At 52.8% G+C, this 15096-nt stretch overlaps 1 long non-coding RNA gene across 1 annotated transcript; it reads right to left on the bottom strand.

Annotated features, from left to right (window-relative positions):
• Positions 1-1050: 1050 nt before the first annotated feature.
• LOC118171688 lies at positions 1051-3297 on the bottom strand. The gene is made up of 2 exons (XR_004753324.1): positions 1591-3297; positions 1051-1499 (listed from the first exon to the last, which is right to left on the bottom strand). It is a non-coding gene; the product is annotated as an uncharacterized LOC118171688 (long non-coding RNA).
• Positions 3298-15096: the final 11799 nt, after the last annotated feature.

The raw sequence follows: 15096 nt of genomic DNA, 5'->3' as shown, positions 1-15096 counted from the left end.
GATGGGCCTTATACCAACACTGGTTTTAAAGAAGCAAGGCCAAAACTCCTTTTTTTTTTTTTTTTAACTCAAATATTTTTTTCCTGCTGTAGAAGAGAAAATATATCTTAGAATAATGGGTATCTCAGAAATCTGATTTTATTCCCTTTTCTTCCTTCCTGATGGTCTTATGCTTCACATTCATACCCTTTGGGAAAATTGCCTGGGAAACTTCTGATGATATGTTGAAGGTCATCTACAGTAAATGCGATACAAAGTGAACCCAGATCTCAGGCTTTGCAAATGTTCATTATGTAAATTGCTGGAGCTGTGAAGATGGAAATGAGGCATACAGATGCTGTTATGCACGAGAAAGCGGAGGGGAAACTTCAAATTTCCTTTCGCTATATGGGTAGTTGGTCTCTCCAGGCACTCTCCTCTCTGCTACATCGCTGGCATGAAAAGGTCTGGGATTCTCTCTGGGTGCTGTTTCAGAAATGACTAGCTCCGTGGTCCTCAACACAGGTCAAGGATTAGGGGCACATCTTTACATTCTTCGCACATCAGGGGAGAATCCAGGGCCAGCTGCAGCCTGGATGGGAGGAGAAGGGGGGGGGTGTCTGTGTCTGTGCAGGGCAATCGCTCGCCATGGGGCAATCTGGGGGGGTGTACCTCTGGGGGACACATCTTCCCCGCTCCGTGATTCCTGGCCAGTATCCTCATTTCTGGGATTAGTCGTGTTGATCACTGAGCCAAGACCAGTCCCGGGGAGGAACGGATCTGCGTTGTGAATTGCAGTGCAGAGAAGCACACGTGGAGGAGATAAAGATTCAGTGCTCGATTTCATGCATCCCTGGGTATATCACTTGGAGGCCAGATTTTGAAAGATGCTCGAGATCAAAGGATGAAGAGAGAAAACCAGCTTCATTTCCAGATATATTCCTGGGCATGTATTTCAACAGGAGATGGCCATCTTTGTGCCTTTCTTTTCCTTTTTTTTTTTTTTTTTTTCTGAAAGTACTAAATGCCCATGGGTAGCTGGTTTCATCATGCGGAGCCAGCACACACTTAAACATCAGACCTTAAATTGCCCTGCAGTTCAGTTCCCCACCTGGAAAGAAAGGAGCGTGAAACTTCCTCTTTTCAGTTCTTCCCGGGTCTTGCTAAGGTTTCAAGCACAACTCCAAGTAATAAATACCAGTAAGAGATACCCGGGGCCTGACTTTGAGAAGTGATGAGTACTCAGCAGCTAATGGGAGCTACTGGTATTTGGCAGTGTTGAAACTCAGCAGTGAGGTCTCGAATTCAGTTCCTCAAAATTGAAAGAATGAAAAACTTGAGATTTCTTTTGGTATTTTTGGCTCGAAGGCTCAGCAGGGAAGCTCAGATGCAGATGATGGGTGGAAGGACAGCGCAGGGACAGATGCTCTGCAGTCAGGGGATTGGAACCACTTAGGGCAGATCAAATGGGAGAGAAGTGCTGAGCCTTCCCCTATATCTCAGCATAGATCTGCTCTGACCTGTAGCAAAAAGAGAAGGAAAAATAGGAGACGAGCAGTGAGACAACACTGAAAGGAAAATTCCAACTCCCTGACCCTATGACAGCTTCACCACTCATGTTAACAGAGCAAAAAGTGGAGGAAAATGATGAAACCGCCTTGAAATGGAAAAAAAGAAACAAACACGAAGATTTGTTGAGTCACACAACAGCGTTCACATCAAGACATTCTGTTAGCGACTGTGCTAAAAGAGGAGATGTAACACGTTCTGGCTCGGCTCTTTCTTTAACAGCAAGATTGATTTGCATTCACACATGGAAATCTGGTTTACAATAAGGCTCTCCTGCCCCTCTCTTCCTTTCATTGTTTCTGTCATGTATCTTGGCTGGAAGATCTGCTCACAGGGGAAAAAAAAAAAAAACACACCACCACGCAGACCCAGGGCCCGCCGTTCCCCTCCACGCACACGTTGGATCTGCTTTCTGCAAGGCCGGTTGGAGAAGCACGAAGGTTTTGTCCGTGGCCCCTGAGCTGCTGTCGGGCCAGGGCAGCGTCGCCGTGTTCGGTGGGGAGCGTGTCCTCCGCCCGGCGCGGGTTTCGCAACGCCTGTAGGAAACATCTTGCGCCGGCCTTGATTTATGCAGAAATGTTAGCTAATCTCTTTTATGTAATCACTGATAGCTGTTCCTGAAGGCGAAGTCCCCAAAATGGAAGGAATGAATTAAAAGAGACAGATGTGGTTTGGCTGGCTCCTTGTTCTGATTACAGCCTCAGAAATAACCTACTTAGCGTGCGCTGATTTATGCAGGGGCTCTAACTCACTGCACGCCCACCCGGGCAGGCACACACGGGTTATTTTCTCTTCAGCCTGGTTTCACAATCTGATCTCGCTCACGCCAAAGCCGCTGTAATTGCTCCAGGTTTATTCTGCTGAAATGACATCAAAGTCTGGTCAAAAGTCACTTAGGTCTGGGTTTTCATTTACCCCAGATCCCCTCGCTTGGCACCACTGCGGGCTTTGGGAGCTGAAGGCATGCCAGAGCGGGCTGCCTTTGGTCACTCAGAAGGGCTCAGGGAAAGCAGAACCTCTGGAGTACTTCTGCAGCACCTCCAGATGTATACCCCACAGAGGGCAGGTTAAAAGCCAACCCGGAGCTCAGTGACCCGCTGGGCTGCTGGCACCAGGAGGAGCGATGCTGCCGGCTTGCCCGGGTAGCTCTGAGGCAGCGCCCAGGTTCCCTTCCTGCAGCACAGAACCAAAGGCTCTCCTGCCGCTACCGACTGCAGGGGTAGCCAGAGCAGTCCCCCGGGGCCTCGTGGAGTATTATTCAACGTTATACAAACCGAGCGCTGGCTCTGTAAAAAGGGAAGGATTTACATTTGGCAAACATTTCCAAGGAGCCAATATTTCCCTGTTACTTACCCATGGCTTGTGAACACAAACCTCACACAGCTGGTACCTCCGCTAATGATCCCATTACAATATGTATCGAGCTGATACCCGGTGATATCTCATTGCGGTACTCATCCATGTCGGAAAGGATTTGTCCATAAAAACATCTCCTCTCGTACCGTCGCAGGACACTGCATTCACTCCCGCTTTCCCTATCATCTGATGCTGCCTAATCCCACTCGGTGACATCAATCACAGGGGGAAAATAAGACAATTAACCGGCAATTAATTAAATTATAAACTGTAAGGAAGAGCAGAATATCTGTAAACCTTAATAGCCTTATTAACATGCCCATTACAAGCTAGCTGTGCACTCGTAGGGCCATGGATGACTTTATACACACATGACATCGCACGGGGCTTTAATCCCAGGCTAAGAGTTGCTCACCTGGAAGGAGCCTGCCCAGCCTATACTGCCCAGCACAGCACAGCTGCTTTGCACCTTCCCTTCAGCAGCAGGCCAGAGTAAAAGGGCACCAGCCCCACGCTGCACCGTGCTGCATGGCTCCGGCATCGGGTGCCGCAGGCGGGGAGCCCAGTGGCAGTGCCCCTGCTCTGCTCAGGCTGGAAAGGCAGCGAGGCGGCTGTTTGCTACGGAAATAATATTTCCTGCACAAAGCTGGCCCCTGCAATGCAAGGGCAGGGGGACTGGGCTCAAAGCTCCCGCGGAGGCCCAGCAGATAAGCAGGCACACGCGTGTTTTCAGGCAGTTTGCTTTCTTCAGGAAAGCTCCTGAGTCACTCTGTGCTCTGCTGGTGACAGACTCCTGAAAGGAGGAACCTGTGTGCTCAACGCTGCCAGCCCGTCTGGGCGAGTGTTTTAATGCCTCCAGGAACGACGCCTGACCTCTGTTTACAAGTCAGAGAATCATCACAGGACAGAAAACAAAAACAGTAAAGTGACCCATGCGTGAGAGCATAATGCTGTAGCCAGCCCTAGTTGAGGTCCTGGGACCTATGGCATTGCCGTGGTCGTTTCGGCACAGCATCAGGGTGCAGTGCTTGTGTCCCCTGCCATCACTCTATTGCTGTAACATTTTTGTCTTGGAAAGGTGACTGAATCTAACATTCATTTAACCCTTGACTTTTTTGAAGTCTCTTCGTTCCAAAGGAAGTATCTCGTGAAGCAAAGTGGGAGAATGACCTACTAAAGCGCGGAGATCTGAGTGCAGAAGACGGATTGAGCAGTAAATCGGGTTTGCCTCCAAAGGCAGGCCTCACCTAACGGGGCTCTGCCATCCTCCCTCTCAAAGTCAGCTGCATCCCAAACCTCAGCTGTGTTAACTCTGGTTCCAGTCCAGCGTTATTTCTGTAACATGTGAACCGGGATGACACGCACCCAGCCCGTCCGTTTATTTGCGGAGCGTGGACTGCTGACCGACGGCCAAGTGCTAATAAAAGCAGCGCTCTCCCTCCTGTGCCATTCCGTGCCGTGTACCGGCGGCAGGCCGGACCTCTGGGCATGCCGTGCTCACTGTGAGCAGCCTGGGGTCACAAACCAGCAGCAGCTGAAGATTTCCATTCTTAATTTCGATGGAGCCGTGTCGCCACGTTGTGTTCTCTCCCAGCTTGGCTCTATATTTAGCCGGGGATTCTGTCCTCGGCGTATTCTGTTGGGGAGGCTGCTCGCTAACGCTGCTCTGCTGCCTGTGCCCTGCCTCCCTTGTCACTACCAGGCTGCTCCTGGAAGGCACGAGGCAGGCAGATGGGACAGAAGCTGAGAGGTTTCTTTCTCAGCCACGAGGGAGGAGGAGGATGACGAGCACTTCCATGCCCGCCCCAGGAGCTGCGGTCCCAGGGGATGGCTGGAACTTGATGCCTGCCGGTGCTGGGATCCCCCACGTCCTCCTGCAGCGTTCGGTGTTCGGTAACATGCTCGGCGAGGACGTCACAGCGCCAAGAATCCCAACCAGACGGGACATCAGGCGCTTTAAAAATAGCCCACGGTGAAGCTCCAGGAAACCCGGATGACCAGGGGCCAGATCCAGACTTGCTCACCCCAGCTCACGTCTGGGGTAACGCTGACCTTGGTGGAGTCGCGTGGGGCTGGCAGGGAAATCAGAATCTGGCCCCAATCACTTGGCCTCCTGCTGCACCCCATGTTGTAACTATCCCTGATGTTGACACATTCAGCTTGCCACTCGTTTGTGGGACTAATTACACATTCACATTTGTCTGCACTCGCTCGGCTCCTAGCAACTGCAGTCACAGTCCTAATTAAAATAATAGACTGAGATTGGTAACATTACTGATTTAACAGGAAATTAGAAGAGTTACGTTCGCAGAGCTTAGGTAATTGACACCAACAGCACTTTTCTTGTAATGTGCATTCTGTGATTGATTTCATTCCCCAGTCAGACCTAAAAGCAGCTTGGGAGCACATCCTACCATCAGATTACAGTGCCGAGGAATTAAATGACTATTTCACCACTGCCTGCTCCAGAGCTGGCAGCTGTGGGCTTGAGCGTGGCTTTGAGCTTCCAAACCAAACATTAGACCTAAAATTGTAAGCCTAATGCAAAACAAAACATGTTCAGCACAACGTGTTCAGTTCCCCTTTTAAGAGCTTCCCTGCAGCCGCCCAGCTGGCAGCGCTCCTTCCTGGGAGAGGGCGGCCATCGGCACAGGGGCAGCTCGTGTGGCTTTGGTTGTCTTAAGCACCTCAGAGCAGGACGTGGCCTCGAGTTCTGCGAGTTCCCCAAGGCAGATGAAAGGCTCCCTGTGCACCTATGGCTGTGGCAATGGTCCTGGTCGGGTCCTGCAGCGGCGGAGCTGAGGGCAGGAGCTGATCAGGAATGCCCAAGGTGTCTACGATATCATCGTCGAGAAGCCCCTGCTGCGCTCAGCCCATCCTGCAGCTCACTCCACACAAAGAAGTTCTGTGCATGGAGAACACTGCAAGGCAGCAATACACTTATGGAAAGGAAAGGAAAGCAGGAAAGTAGTTGTTTCAAAAGTGGGGTGAACGGGTTTGAAATCTGTAGTTGTAACAGAGGCTGATATCTTGATGTAACCTCTCTTCCTGGAGGTTGGGGCCACTAGGGCAGAAGGGTTTATGATCTGACCTCCTGTGTCACATATCCTTAATTCCTTCCAGTTACAGTGCTGTGTTGCCCAGTGAGTTCCCTATATTGTGCTGCGTTGGGTAATCAGTTCCTTTCAGAACGTCCTTATCTGAAGACACCGAAATGGAGACCCACCTCTGCCCTTGGTAGCTTCATCCAACTGCCAGGCATTTCCAGAAGAGGTTCTGGTCAGCTCCATCAATCTCTGCTACCTCCAGGAGCTCTGTGTGCCCCTGTCGTGCTGTTCCCGTGGCAGTATGGTCACTGCTAGGCAGCATTCACAAACTGACATTCACCACATCCAACCCTGCCTTATAGCCTATATACACCAAGATGTATCGCTCATGTCTGCGTACCTGGAGATTCAGACACTGCTTTTCAAAGTGTGCGTAACTGCTGACTGCTGCTGAAGAAATGCATTGTCTGTAAATTATTGTGAAAACTGTGTATGAAATGCCAAAATTGCATCAACTTGGAAGTATATTAGTTACTTAATAGTCATATGCTCCCATGGGCTCCTTTCTATTTGTGGACTCAGAAATGTGCTGGGAAGAACAAAGTACACGTAGCCTGAACTTTCTTATCTGATATTAATCCCAGCACAACAGGGCTATAAAATGTTTTCATGAACATATATGTCTTCCACAGAGAGCCTTGTGGAATAATACTGCTGAGAGAGTTGCAGTGTAGGAAATACCCATCCACAGTTTATAAATCCTATCCATCTCAGCACGTCTCAGGGAGTACTACCAGGGCCCTGGAGAGCTAGTGCAAATGCTACTTCTGCAGCTTGCGTGGCTAATTGTTTATAAAAGTCTTTCTTTCCTTCTGCTGCACCTGTGAGCGATTATATCCAGAAGACGTTTGTGGTGTCCATCTCGTTTGGCTCCAGCAGCTCCCGGAGGCATGGCACCTGGGATGCTCCAGGAAGGCCCCTAACTCCCTGTCGGACACGGACAAGAGGACTCGGCCACACTGCAGATATTTCTTCCCAAGCTTTATCCCGTGAGAGCCAGCTTTCAGGTGGTAAATGACAGTCTGGGCTTTAATCACTCCGTGTGTGCACTGAAATGAATACTAGGCCATTTGCTTCTGGAGTGTTTCCGTATCCCACAATTTAAACCTCCCTGCTATTAGCAGCTATTTGATCCCATAAATATTGGCCAAATGCTCAGAATGGATACCTGCTGTTCACAATGATAGCATCGAGCTAGCCTAAAAATTAAGTGCCATCATCTCTCATAGTCCTCCATCGCACTGCGTTGCCTCTGCTACACCCCACCGACAGGATGAATTGCTCTCGGCACAGGTGATTCCCACCACTGCCACGGCAGGCACCCTGTGTGCAAGCCTGCCTCACGTGAAACCTGTGGGGACGCTCCTGCTGGTCTGAGTGACAAGACGGGGTTTATATCCCTCGGGCCTGGGCAGGAGAAGCCTCAGCACCAGTCTCCACAGCTCCTGGCACCGAGCAGCCCCTCAGGGAGGTCCCCAGCCCACTCAGCGACAGCGGCCGACTGCTGCAGGCACCGGCTGCTTCTTGCCCAGTGCTTTGCTTTGGTCCAGGCTGAGCAGGGGGCATCTGGCCCAGCACACCGTGCCCGCGGCTCTCTTCCAAACGAGACACACAACTCCCCAGCCCAAGGAGCTTCCAACCTAGCTAAGGGCTGACAGCGCACAGGAAGATGGAGATGGGAGAAAGCACGTCCACTGGTGGAAGCACTCCGGGGATGTATGGGCAACAACACGGGCAACGAAGCTGATCTTCGCAGCAGTGTTCTGCATGGAGAGGGGCAGAGGGGGCTCGCACGGGGCATGGTGAGGGAAAAGGGGCACTGCAGTGAGGGGGTGCTGGGCAGGGGCTGCGTGGGAATACTGAAACTGGGGGGTGGTCTCCCCCAAAAACGTGTGTTTTAGAGTGTGAAGGCCTGTGACGGCGTAAGGAGATTTATAATTTGAACAGCCCGATGCCAGGCAGGATTCCAGCTTTGTTACCACCAGGCAGGGAAAGAAGGGCACAAGGAGCCGATCCGTGAGGCGCGCCCCTCACGCCCTAGCAGGGGAAGAGGGCAGGGCGGCAGGCATCAGGGTGTCGCTGGGGCCATGCACAAGCCCCCAGAGGCTTCCACACGCGGCAGCGTTTCCCCCTGCCCTGCCTCCAGCCCCCGCCGGGCCGTGCGGAGCCCCGGGGCCGCCCTCAGCGGGCAGCGTCCCCGGCCGGGCCGGGCCGGGCCGGGCCGGGCCCCTCGGAAAATGGCCGCCCCCTCCCCGCCGGGGGGCCGCGGGCAGGCGGCTCCCGGCCGCCATTTCGCGACGCCTCCCGCAGGCGGCCGGGGCCCCGCCCCGAAGCCCCGCCCCCAGCTCCTCCTCAAGCCCCGCCCCCTGCCCCCCTTCCCGCCGCCTGCCTCTCCTCCATTTGCGCCTGGCCGGGCGCCGCGCGCTCCCCCCCACTCCCCCCCCCCGCGCCGGGTGCTCAGTCATTGAGAGGCAATAACACGGTGACGTCACCGCGGCGCGCGGGCAGCGCCCGGCTGCTGGCGGCGGCTCCGCGAGGGGGGGGGCGGGGAGGGGTGGGGGAGGGGAAGGGGGGGGAGGCTCCGGCCTGGTTCCTGCGTGACAATCGGTGGGCGCTGCCCCATGGCTGGGCCTCCCCGAGGGCCTCCGTCCCCGTGGGCCTCCTCAGTCCCCCTGGGTCTCCTCCAGCCCTTTGGGCCTCCAGCCGTTTGGCCTCCATTCCTCTGGGCCTCCTCCTGCCCCCTGGGTCTCCATTTGGGCCTCCACCCCCGTGGCCTCCGCTCCTTCCACCCCGTCCTTAAAATCCCCTCAAGGAAGCCTGGAGGCTGCCAGCGGAGGCACGCCTGGTGCTGCCCTCCCTTGCCTCATCCCCGCCGTGCACCACTGCTGGCATTGTGTGGCGGTGCTGTGCCCCTGACGGGTCCCGGCCGCCCCAAGTTTCCCTCGAGCATCCCCAAAAAGAAGAACTCCGAGGCTGTGGCCGCTCCGAAATAAATCATTTTCCCTAAATACACCAAGTCCGTGTTGGTGCTGGTGTTGTGTGCCCTGCCCGAGCCCAGAGAGGGCCGCGGAGGGCGATACGAAGGCATTACCCAGCTGTGCCTTCCCGTTCCGAGGATAGAGAATATTATAAATTTAACAGGTCTTCTTCATAATTCATAGCTTGCTTGTGGAAAAAAAAATCATAATAGCTTGGTGTGATATGTCAGGCATCTATAATTCATGGCGCTGAGATCACACAGCCGCCATGCAGCGCGAGCGCGCGGCGGAGTGCGATGTTTGTAATTAATCTGCAGAAAGAGAAACAAAGGCAATAAACGGGAGGGGACAACAAGCGGGGCCGGATCCCAGCTCGCCCTGACAGGGAATAACGCTCGGCCGGAAATCTTGAATATTTTTTTTTGGCCAAAATCTACAAAATCGGCCAAGGGATGGGACGAGCAGTAAATCTATCAGCGGGCGGTTCGCGTGTGTTCAGGCAGCCGGGCGGGCTCGGGCCCTGCTGGCCTTTCTCTGAGCTATGAGGTGCCGAAAAGAGCGGGCAGCCTGCGTTTAGGGCATTTCCGAGAGCTTTTGGCTTAACCAATAAAATAAAAATTAAAAATGGTGCCAGGCTCATCACACAAACTCACGTGTCGCAGTTGAAGCATTTTAATCGGATATAAACAAGGCACAGGGTGCGGAGGCCTCACGGAGAGGCAGGAGTGACTCCAGGAGGAAGCCCGAGCCTCGCTCCCAGCGCGCTGTGACGGAGCCCTTGCAGGGGTGCTGGAGGCCGGGGCCATTCGTGGTTTTGTTTGCTCATTTACGACTCCCTCCAAAATAATTGGTTTTCTTTTGCTGCTCGCTTGTTTGTTTGTTTGGCTGCTTGCATTCTTTGGATTCAATTTCCCCTGCAATGTGGCCTTAATTTGCATTGTGTAGATCCGTGATTATTTATGCGTTTATGTTGTTCATTCATTAAAAAAAAAAAAAAAAAAAAAAAAGATGTTAGTTGCCCCTGGGCTGCTGGCCCTGCAGAAGGACGAGGGTGGGGATGCAGAGGGGTTTGGGGGCGCAGCACCACAGCTCTGCTCCCCGATGCCTGCACAGCCCCCGGGTTTTCGCAGATAAATGCACGGAATCGGGGAGCCCCGGGGTGCCCCTGATCGTAGCATTTCTGACCTAACCCAAGGCAGGTTTGGGCTCTGGAGTCTCAGTGATGCCCTCTGGTGACCCGCGGCACGGGCAGCACGCAGGTCCTCCTCCTCCTCCTCCTCCTCCTCCTTCTCCTCCTCCTCCTCTGGGGCTGCGCCTGCCGAAGTTGCATCAGCGATCAGCTCTTCCTGCTCTATGGGTCCTTAGGGGAAAATAAGCAGAAACTGGGATTTTATCAGCTTCTGCAGCTTCTCAGACTCATGGCCTGCTTACCACCCTCCGCCGTGCCCCCAGCTGAACCCTGGCATTTTTCCTCATTTGGGAAATTGTTACGGGAACGTCTGCCTCGTGCCGGCGTGGTGGGCGATGAGGAAGGCCCTGAGACCCTCAGATAAGATACCCTGATGGACCCGTCCGGTTATTGCACAGCGCAACACACTGGAATTAATTTTGACTTTCCCTGGCTGTAATAGTCATCCCAAAAGCGTGTGAGGGTGTTAATCTGCCCCAAAGGAGCATTGAGGGGCCTGACACATTGTTGTGGGTGCAACGCTGAGAGCTGCTGGCACAAAAGGCTTTGTGCAAGTGCAGATTTTTTCCCCCTACATTTTATTGGTTTGCCTAGGAGCCTTGTGGCAGAGAAGAAGAGAAGCAGTACCTAAACCCATGTCTAACAACTGCACTGGCTCCGCATTAAACTTTGCTGTTATTTTTCTGCAGTAATTGCGTGTTGATATTCTGCGAGGAAAATAAGCCAAAAGTCCCTGTTAGAAGACGAGGGATGGGCAGACAGGTAGAAGAAGAGGACTGTGTCGTGACATTTTTTTTTGTCTAAGGTCCACAGCACAACACGAACATGGACAGAATTACCCAAAGTATCACATGCAGGCTTGTCCTGGATTTAATGACTGCACAGATCAGACCTAACTTGGTTCATGGCAAGCAGCAGATGTGCTGGTCCGATCCAAATCCAACAACACGTGCATCTGTCCTCCAGTCTTGGCTCATAAACCCTTGAGAAAAGCCCAAACCCTCTGCTGCTCTCCTCTGGCTGGGCTGCCTGGCACTGCTGCTCCCGTGGTCCTCCCATTTATCCCAGTTCTTCCCATCCTGGTGGTGGGAATGCTGCATCGCAACGGCTTCGGCATGGCAATGTGACGTGGAGGTTGTGGTGGGAACGGTGATATCTGTGGGCGCTACAGCAGAAAATTCCCTTGGCAGCTTCCAGGAGAGGGGAGAGACGACAGAATTTCAAAAAGGCTTTTAAATTTTCACAATCCCTTTGAGAAAAAAAAAAATAATAAAAAAAAATAAAAATAGGCAGGCAGAGAAAGCCAATGCTGGTGTATAAATAACCAGCAAATGGCAGGGTGTTCGCCCTTCCCACACTGTGGGTTACCTAACGCGTCGCATCGCTCGCTGCAGCTCACGGTGAGCAGTGTGTGCCTGAGCCCCCAGCAGCTCAGGGGCTCACGAGCTTGTGTCCCTGCTCCAAAATGCAACCGGAGCAGAGCCTCCTCCTCCTCACCCCGTGTCCCGAGGGGCTCCGGCAGCCCGCTGCGTGAAGCTATCCCAGCCCCATCCCAGAGAACTGGATGTGTGCCTGAGGGACGTTACAGCAACACGCACAAAAATGGCCCAAGCATCCACATCCTCTCAGGAATCAGATGTAAAAAAGCCCAGAGATGGTGTCCTGAGCAGCCAAGGCAGCACAGTGGAGGCCGTGGCAGAAGGTGGTTAGCTTTCCATGAGGCCATGGGCACAGCGCTCACATCGCCTTGCCTCCTGTCTCCCCGGTGAGGCAGTGTTATACCCTTCATGGTGGGTCAACAAGACCCAAAACGGGCACTACACCCGTGTGGGGAAGCAGTGGCAGACAGCAAGCGGCAGCGACCAGAGCGTGGGCAGCGTCCGCTCATGCCCACTCATCATTTCGAGCTGACCTCTGCATTCCCATCAGCTGCCAGGCTTTCGATACCAAGAATCCTTAAACAGAAACAGGATGAAGGCAGGCACCTGTTTTTGTACCTGTCCCCTTCCTGCTCTGGATTCATACCCAGACTTCTTGCTTTAACCTTGTCTTTATGGTGTGCTGAAATCACAAAGCTGATGCGAACAGCCTGAAACACCCGGGATTTTCAGCTCCGATCTGAACTGGAAGCTGCTCTCCCAGGCTTTGCAGCGCTCGCTATTTTTAGCTGCATGTCAGAGAGTTGGAGCAGCACGTGGTAAGATGTTATGACTCTTAAAATTACCGTAAGAATATTCCAGGGAATGGTACCAATTCATCAAAAGTGAGTTCGTCGCACGAGATAACTCCGCGACCTTTGGTGTTGTATTGCGTTTATGTGTCACTGGCTATGAACGTTGCTGCAATTTCTTTAGCAATAACCCGGTGATTACGGAAAGGGAAGTAGCTATTAATATGGTAAAAGGCACACCTAAGCGAGGATGTTTACTTGTGGAGGTTGAGGGGGAGGGGAGGCACCCTTCAACATGTTTTCTGTAGCTCTTCGGTGTCATCCTAAAAATAAGGACCTGTTCTCCCTTCCCCCAAGAGTGGACGGATCATTGCAGCGGGGAGGCGGTGCCCTGGCATTTGAAGAGAAGGATGAGGTGACAGGCAGCAGGCGAAAGGAGGCCTTGAGGTGGCTGCGAAGCCAAGACTGACACTCACGGAGGCTGCAGGATGACCTCTTGTTAACACCCAGATACAACAAGTCTGAGCCGTGCCGCAGCATCCTGTAAGAAGTGGTGGATGGTTTTGTGACCGGTAGCATCTTCTGCAGCACCAGCAGAGCTGCCCATGTCTGCAGGAAGGCTGTGATCACAGCAGAGGGGTTTTACTGGCCTGGCTGCAGCACTGAAGGCAAGGGAAGAGCTGCGGCCTCTCCTGGTGCAGGAGGAGCCACCTGTGCTCCGTGCTCAGCAGGGTGGGCTGATTTATAGCCCCACGTGCAGTTACGGCTTAATAATAACAACAAAGATGGTTCTCAGGCATTCCAGCCCGGTACCTCCACATCGCCTTCTTGCTTACGCTAACTTTGCTTCTGATTTATGGTCACATAAGCAAGATGAAAATCAGTCGCCTCAGTTTCCAGACAGTCTGGAGCTAACCAAAGGGGAAAAAAAGAAGAGGACAGCTTCCAAAAATGGCCTGGGTTTATCTCTGCCTGCTTTCAGAAGCATCTGTTTTGGAGCTCTCGTGTTAGGCTAGCCCTAAGTACAACTGTCCCCATGGCTTTGTTGATAAATACTGAACTCCTGACGTCCCGCCTGGCAAGGGTGGTGAAGTCTCGTTGATGCAAAGCTCCCCAGTTTATTCTGTGCTGTGTAACCATCCAGGTTTCTGGGACTGTTCCCGGCAGGGTCTCCCTTCTGCTCTTACTCGGGTCTCGCTCACCATACGGCTTAGTTTTCTTCAGTCCTCCACTGGTCACCACTTTTTTTCCAACCTCAGCCATATTCCTCACATGTTTAGCTCTCAGGAGAGTTAAATCCTCACAGAGCACTAATGGTCCTGCAGCTAATCAGCTGCCCTCTGCTCTATTTGTCACCTGGTTTGGGTCCTGAGAAGGCGGCGGGGTCTGAGAGCCCTCAGTCCTTCACAGCGTAATGGCGAGGATCTGCGTCTGCTTCTCCCGTCCGCCTCGCAGGGCTTCATTCACCTGCTGCGACTGATGTGGGGAAAGCAATTAAACATTTATAGCCCTGTAGCCTCCTGGCACGTGGGTGGGCCGGCCTGCTGTCTGACCTACATAGACTGTGACTTGGCTGCGATTTCGCCGCCACCTTGGCGCAGGCCCCAGCCTGCTCGCCCGCAGGCCTGTCCGCGTCCCGCGCTGCTCAAAGTCCCTCGACGACGCAGGAGGCAGAGCCCTGCCCGTGCTGGGGCTCCGTATCTCACTTATATCCCTGAGGTGGCAGAGGTGTGTGTGGGCCTGGTCCTGGGAGATGTCCTGGCTGACCACCACAGCTCCTCCTGCTCGCAGGGGTGGTGTTTTTCTTGAGCTTTCTCAGCAGGTTTTAAGCACTGCTCGCCTGGGGCCCCTCCTTCATCTTCAGCCTTAGTTACCTTCTGGTAACTAATGGGAACGGGATGGTGGCCTGCTTGTGGGTCGCCTTTGGGTTGCTGTTCTTCTTTGCGATGCTCTCCCCTGCTGGATGTGCCCCGGGCAGCTCTTGGCCCTCAACCAGCAGCACGGCTGGAGCAGGAGCTCTGGATGTGCTAGTAAACGTTTTGTAGATGGAAAATAAATCCATCCATCTCTGTAAGAAATGCTGCCCCCAAGAGAAATTTCTGATCATAGGCAAGGCTAAGTGCACAGGCACCAGCGAATTCACCACCAGCATTGATTATTTCATTATAAATTGCTCACTTGCTTTTTTACATTTGCTTCTGTGCAGAAATGAAACACCAGCTACTGAAAATAACAACTGATACACAACCAAAAACCTGACTCGCACATGAAAACACTGGATCTTCCACAGGGGCTTTCCCGCTGTTTAAGCTCCTTTGAACTTTAAAGTATGAGCTCCATCAAGATTATCGAAACGTGCTGCCTTAGCTGCTGGATTTTTCACTGTGCCAAATGGGAGCCAACCGCTCAGAGGCTGATGGAGAAGACCAATCTCCATATTAACAAACAGCCCCACACCAACGTTGTTGATTAACGTTAGAGATGAGGATGTAGATGGAGAAATAAGGGGCTTTCCAAATTGTAAAATGGGGAAAAGAAACCAGTTCGCTACCTCAGACTGCTCTGATATATGCACAGCAGACGCATTAGGATACTCAGCAGTGGCCCCTCAGTGACACTGAACTCATTGGTGGCCTCCTCCTTGTTCTGGAGTGGTTGTTTAGTGGAAAATAAAAATGATTGTTTACCAAGAGTCTTTTCCACAAAGCTGATGGCCCCGTACCTACATGGAAATAACCGTTGTTCGGA

This window comes from Oxyura jamaicensis, chromosome 9 (assembly GCF_011077185.1).
Source record: "Oxyura jamaicensis isolate SHBP4307 breed ruddy duck chromosome 9, BPBGC_Ojam_1.0, whole genome shotgun sequence".
Lineage (NCBI taxonomy): Eukaryota > Metazoa > Chordata > Aves > Anseriformes > Anatidae > Oxyura > Oxyura jamaicensis.
Note: the sequence above shows the minus strand (reverse complement) of the source record. Positions and strands in the feature narration are given on the sequence as shown.